Here is a 6,000-nt window from a genome sequence, read left to right on the forward strand (position 1 = left end):
GTACTGGCTACAATGGCAGAAGCTGGAAAGGCAGCAGTAACCAGTCGTCCAGTATCAGCCTGAGCTAGATGCTGAGACCGATGTCTCCGCTGAGCAGACTCCACTGTGGCTGGAGAAGAATGGGAGACAGCAGCGGAGATGGTTCGAGATTCCCCCTGTGCAGAGGCGGGATCTCGACACCTAACATTTGGACTATAATATTAAAAAAAATCTTTCCTGTTTGTTGTGGGGTGCGTCTTATGGTCTGATGCGTCTTATAGTCCGCAAAATAAGGTAATAACTGCAATCGTTAGCTTCCTATAACATCAACAATTTTCTTACACCTCATAACTGGAATTTTATACCACTCTTCTTTTTTTCAATGGGATTAGATCCAGATTCATTGCTGGCCACTTCAAAAATCTCCAGCGCTTTTTTTCTATCCATTTATGGATGCTTCTTGAAGTATGTTTGGGATCATTGTCCTGCTGTAAGATCCATCACCTAGGACGCAAACCCTTTCTGACACTGGGCACTATATTTCAACCCCAAAATCCTTTGGTAATTTTTTGATTTCATGATGCCTTCCACTGAGTCAAGGCACCCAATTCCAGAGGCAGCAAATCAGCCCAAATACATCTATGAACTTCCACCATATTTGACTATAGGTATTGTGTTCTTTTGTTTGTTGGCCTCATTCCATTTTCTGTAAACATTAGAATGATGTGCTTTTCCAAAAAGTTTTATCTTGGTCTCATCTGTTCACAAGACACTTTCTCAAAAGGATTTTGACTTACTCATGTACATTTTGGCAAACTGCAGTCTACTTTTTTTTATCTCTCTGTGTCTGCAGCAGGGTCTTCTTGGTTCTGGTCCTGGTTTTGTTGGAGCAAAAAAAATTTGGCTCCAGCAAAATGGTGGCAGTGCATGCACAGTAGCATCTATCTATAAGCGATAGATGCTACTGGGCAAGCGCTGCTGCTGCCATTTTGCTGGAGGTCATTTTTTTTTGGGAAAAACAACAATATTCACTGCAATATTTAAAATAGAAGGCAGGTCACTGAATATGCAGTGATCTGTCATTTAAGCCACAGTGATGACGAGGAAGGCAGAGCACCAAAGAAAGACCCACCCACATGCACACCCCAGCGCACGAGAATCTCATTAACTGAAAACTGGAAGCAAAGATTAAACAACAAACACAAGATGGATTTCCTCAACCCAGGTATCATTTTAATCAGTGTAACAGTGCCAACCTGACAATGACTGTAGTTTACTTAGAAAAATCCCGATTACAGGTTCTCTTTAAGAAGAAGATTGTTTGAGGATAGCCAAGCAAAATCTTCCACCTTAAAGTCAGGGGCCCTCTTACGTCTGCGGTTCACAGTTCTCTTCATCTGATAGCGAGTTATCAAAAGAACTTTTTCAACTTCTCTCCAGACTTTAATCAAATGAGAAGAATATATTTCCTCCTCTGGAATCACAGACTGCAAACAAGAAAAATTTCCAAAAAGTGGATGAAAACCCCCACAACAAAAAAAAGGTAAGTTACCTATAGCAGTAGAGAAGCAATTATCTAGAGCAAAGTCAGCCAGAGGAAGAAAATCATCCGGCCTCTTGATTAGATGAAACAAAACATCTTAAATATTGTTTTATTTCTTGGTCCATTCTCTTCATTTGACCATTAGTTTTAGGATTATAATCTGAGGAATGAGGAGAATGAAAGCTTAATTCCTATTCTAGAGCAAAAGTTAGCCATAAACCGAACCCTCCTATTGGAAATAATGTTTTTAGGAAAACCATTAACTTAACAACGTGAGAGATAAACAATGCAGCTAAACTCTTAGCCGTAGGCAATTTTAGTAGAGGAACCAAGAGATCCATCTTGCTGAAAGGGTGCACCACCATCCATACTACAGTATTACTGTCACGCTCACGCCCTGACTGGTGGGCGTGAGCTCGGGGGGGTTTTTGGCCCCACTGTGCCACAAACCAGACTACCCTGGAAGGGGCGTGACTATGACAGCTGCCTGGGTTTTCACTGGAGCCTCTGATGGTGAGGACAGGCTTGTGCAGCAGGCAGCTGCCAGGTGCTACTCCAGGGTGGTGTCTGGCTGTGGCTGCTGATCCCACTTGGGACACAGGAACACCAGGATTGGTGCGGGCATTAGGCAGGACTGGCAGAAGAGCACGGCTGGAACACAGACGAGTAGGCTGGCACGGCTGAGACAGGGCTGGCAGAGACACGGCAGAGAACTCAGGGCTGGCAGAGACACGGCAGAGAACTCAGGGCTGGCAGAGACACGGCAGAGAACTCAGGGCTGGCAGAGACACGGCAGAGAACTCAGGGCTGGCAGAGACACGGCAGAGAACTCAGGGCTGGCAGAGACACGGCAGGAAACAGGACTGGCTAGGACAGCAGGAACACAGGACTGGAAGGCAGGGCAGGACTGGCAGGAACACGGAATTGGGAGGCACTGCAGAGAACACAGGACTGGAAGGCAGGGCAGGAACGGCAGGACTGGCAGGAACACAGGATACACAGGACTGGTTGATGTGGTGTATGAATCAGGCTGCACTCAGATGACACCCGAGTGCAGTCCTATTGTGAGAGTGATGAAGGAACAGGTAGGGACCTGTACACACAGAAGATGCAGGTACGGAAACAAGCCAGAAGGAAAGGAGAATGAAAGAACAGGTAGGGACCTGTTCACACAGGAGGACCAAGTAACAAGTAGAAGGTGGAACTAAGAAAAGAGAAGGCAGAGCCAAGGGCGGAGACGCTGGAGGCGGAGCCAAGAGCGGAGACGCTGGAGGCGGAGCCAAGAGCGGAGACGCTGGAGGCGGAGCCAAGAGCGGAGGCGCTGGAGGCGGAGCCAAGAGCGGAGACGCTGGAGGCGGAGCCAAGAGCGGAGACGCTGGAGGCGGAGCCAAGAGCAGAGACGGAGCCAAGTGCAGAAACACAGGAGGCGGAGCCAGATAGTACCGCAAAGAGCGGAGCCAGATAGAACCGCAAAGAGCGGAGCCACAGAGCAAAGCCAGAGAGTGCGGAGCAAAGTCTGAGTGCAGAGCCGCAAGAGTGCGGAGTGTAAGCAAACAGAAAACACAAGGAAAGAAAGCAGGGAAGGAAGCCACAGACAAGGAGACCGAGAAAAGACAAAGTACAGACAAGGCAATAGAACAAGACACAGGGACAAAGACACAGGGACCAGGATATTCTGCCTCCTGGAGGGCGGACTACAAGATCAAGGCAATAGCACAGAGAAAAGCTCAGAGGGAGTAACTCAGAGCAAGGCCAGGCAAACTCAGCAGCTAAACACTAACTGAGCTAACACATTGCACAGGCCCAGACCACAGGGTGGATCTGCACTATATACAGGAGGCCTCTTGGTAATTGGTCAGGAACTGATTGGACAGGTGCACCTGATTCCTATAAGAACCAGAGAGTTCAGGCGCCGGCCCCCTATACACATAGCCATGAGGCATGCAGAGAGCAGAGACACAGAACATGGAGCTGGCATTAAAGAGAAAGCACATCATGGCCTGGAGCAGTGGGTAAGATTGTGTGAGAGATGTGAGGCCATGCTGCGATGCCAGCAGAGTTGTTACAGTACCCCCCCCCTTTACGGCCCCTCCTCTTCAAGCCCGCCAGAACAACCTGTAGAAGAAGGATAGGAGGACACATAGTCATAGCCATCACAACATTCCTCTCGTAGCATGAGGTATTTGAGACATTAAAGATCTCAGGATGCTCAGTCTCTTTGAGTCCAGTAAGATCAGCCTCCCACTCAGAAGACACAAGGGACAGGACTTCTTTCACCTGGTCAACAGAAAGCAGGGACTTGGAAGCTTGTGATTTGACCACAACATAGTCTGATTCTTTGGACACTGAAGACACCTTCACTGGATCCAACGTAAGTCCATCATCACAAGAAAATTGGACCTCCTCCTTTAGACCGGTGGGAAGCAGAGATGAGAACACTTCAGTCTTGGGATCTTCGCCCGATAGCCAGATGGAAACTGGTGGCATACATATAGGAAACATCTTCAACCTGGTACCCTGAAAAAACTGGACCTCCTCTTCAAGATTTGAGGATGAGTAAGTCTCTGTCTTAGTATTATCAGCAAGTAGCCACTTGGAAGCAGAAGACATACATTTAGCAAGCCCCATCAGCCAGTTGCTCTGACAAGACTGGACCATTTCTTCCTCCGGATTGGTGAAGAACAGACATGCAAGAGCTTCAGCTTCAATTTCTTCATCCACCTGCCACATGGAATCCAAAGGCATCATTACAGGAAGCATCTTCTTCCCAAAGTTCATAGAAAATGTTTTAAGTGACAGGGATGTTCCTGGGAACTGGTCACAGGTATTGACACTGGAGGTGTACGGAGAGGATGCCACTGTTTCCTTTACTTCAGTGAGGTCAGCACACCATGACTCAATAGCCAGCTGATTGGGTGGAGAAGATATCAACACTGTAGGTTGACCTAGCAGTTTAGGAACAAGAAACGTCTGGAGACTTGATAGTTCCAAACGCAGAACCACGCTGGGTCTTTGGACCGGAACGGGCAGCAGAGTATCCGGTTCAGAACGACCGACGGGGGGACTGGTCAACCAGTGGAAAACAAATCTCTCCGCATACAATGCTCCGATTTGGAGCTGTAGTTGTCCCTTCAACACTGGACTGTTCATAAGTAGGACTCGGCAATCACCAAACACCTTCACAGGATTCTGGAGCAGTGGAACAGGAATCAAACTTAGACTCCGTCTGGTTAGCAGCTTTAACACATCTGCAGGACCAAAGCTCCCACAAGGCACTGGAACAGACTCAGACTTTAGCGGAAGGGAGTTATTCTCACCAAGGGCAGTCTCTCCTACTGGCCCGAGGTTTTGGAGCTTTAGATCCCCTACACAGAGGTCTTCCAGGTGTTCCTCACAACAGCAGCGACATAGTAAGCCCTTCTTACGACTGGTCTTAGACTGATGCTTTGCCAGTCCACTCTTGACAGTCTTTTTGGGTTCTATTAGAGTAGCTGCTTTAACGGGTAGAGGAACTGGAGGATCACAGACAGTCATGGCTTGACGTGGAGGTTTCTTCACAGGTTTCGCCCGTCTGGAACGCCTCTCGGATCTAGATGGGGAAGACTTCACAGGAGCAGCAGGACGAGGCTTGTCAAAGACTTTACGGAAGGCCACCAGGAAGGCCCCAAGACTCATGACGATAGGATCCCCTGCTTCCCAGAGGGGACAAATCCATAATAAAGCATCTCCTGCTAGGTAGGACATGATGTAGGCCACCTTAATCCGGTCAGAGGGAAAACAAGCTGCATTCTGCAGGATGTAGCGCAAGCACTGTTCCAGGAAGCTTTGGCATTCCTCTGGATTCCCATAGAACCTAGGTGGGTCTGCTGGGTTGTGCTCTTCCTCATAGGCCCGGAGTTGATCGTAGAGAGCGTTTGAAATTATGATTGGGCCCGAGGTCTCCTCAATTGGAACGACACAGGGCAGAACAAATTCTTCAGCTTGCTCATACCGGTAGACAGAAAGTTCATCATGCTCTGAGAGCGGTAGGACATGGAATACAGCGGAGGCCATGGCCTGTGCAAACTGTCACGCTCACGCCCTGACTGGTGGGCGTGAGCTCGGGGGGTTTGTGGCCCCACTGTGCCACAAACCAGACTACCCTGGAAGGGGCGTGACTATGACAGCTGCCTGGGTTTTCACTGGAGCCTCTGATGGTGAGGACAGGCTTGTGCAGCAGGCAGCTGCCAGGTGCTACTCCAGGGTGGTGTCTGGCTGTGGCTGCTGATCCCACTTGGGAGACAGGAACACCAGGATTGGTGCGGGCATTAGGCAGGACTGGCAGAAGAGCACGGCTGGAACACAGACGAGTAGGCTGGCACGGCTGAGACAGGGCTGGCAGAGACACGGCAGAGAACTCAGGGCTGGCAGAGACACGGCAGGAAACAGGACTGGCTAGGACAGCAGGAACACAGGACTGGAAGGCAGGGCAGGAACGG

Source organism: Ranitomeya imitator, chromosome 4, assembly GCF_032444005.1.
Source record: "Ranitomeya imitator isolate aRanImi1 chromosome 4, aRanImi1.pri, whole genome shotgun sequence".
In the NCBI taxonomy this organism is placed as follows: Eukaryota; Metazoa; Chordata; class Amphibia; order Anura; family Dendrobatidae; genus Ranitomeya; species Ranitomeya imitator.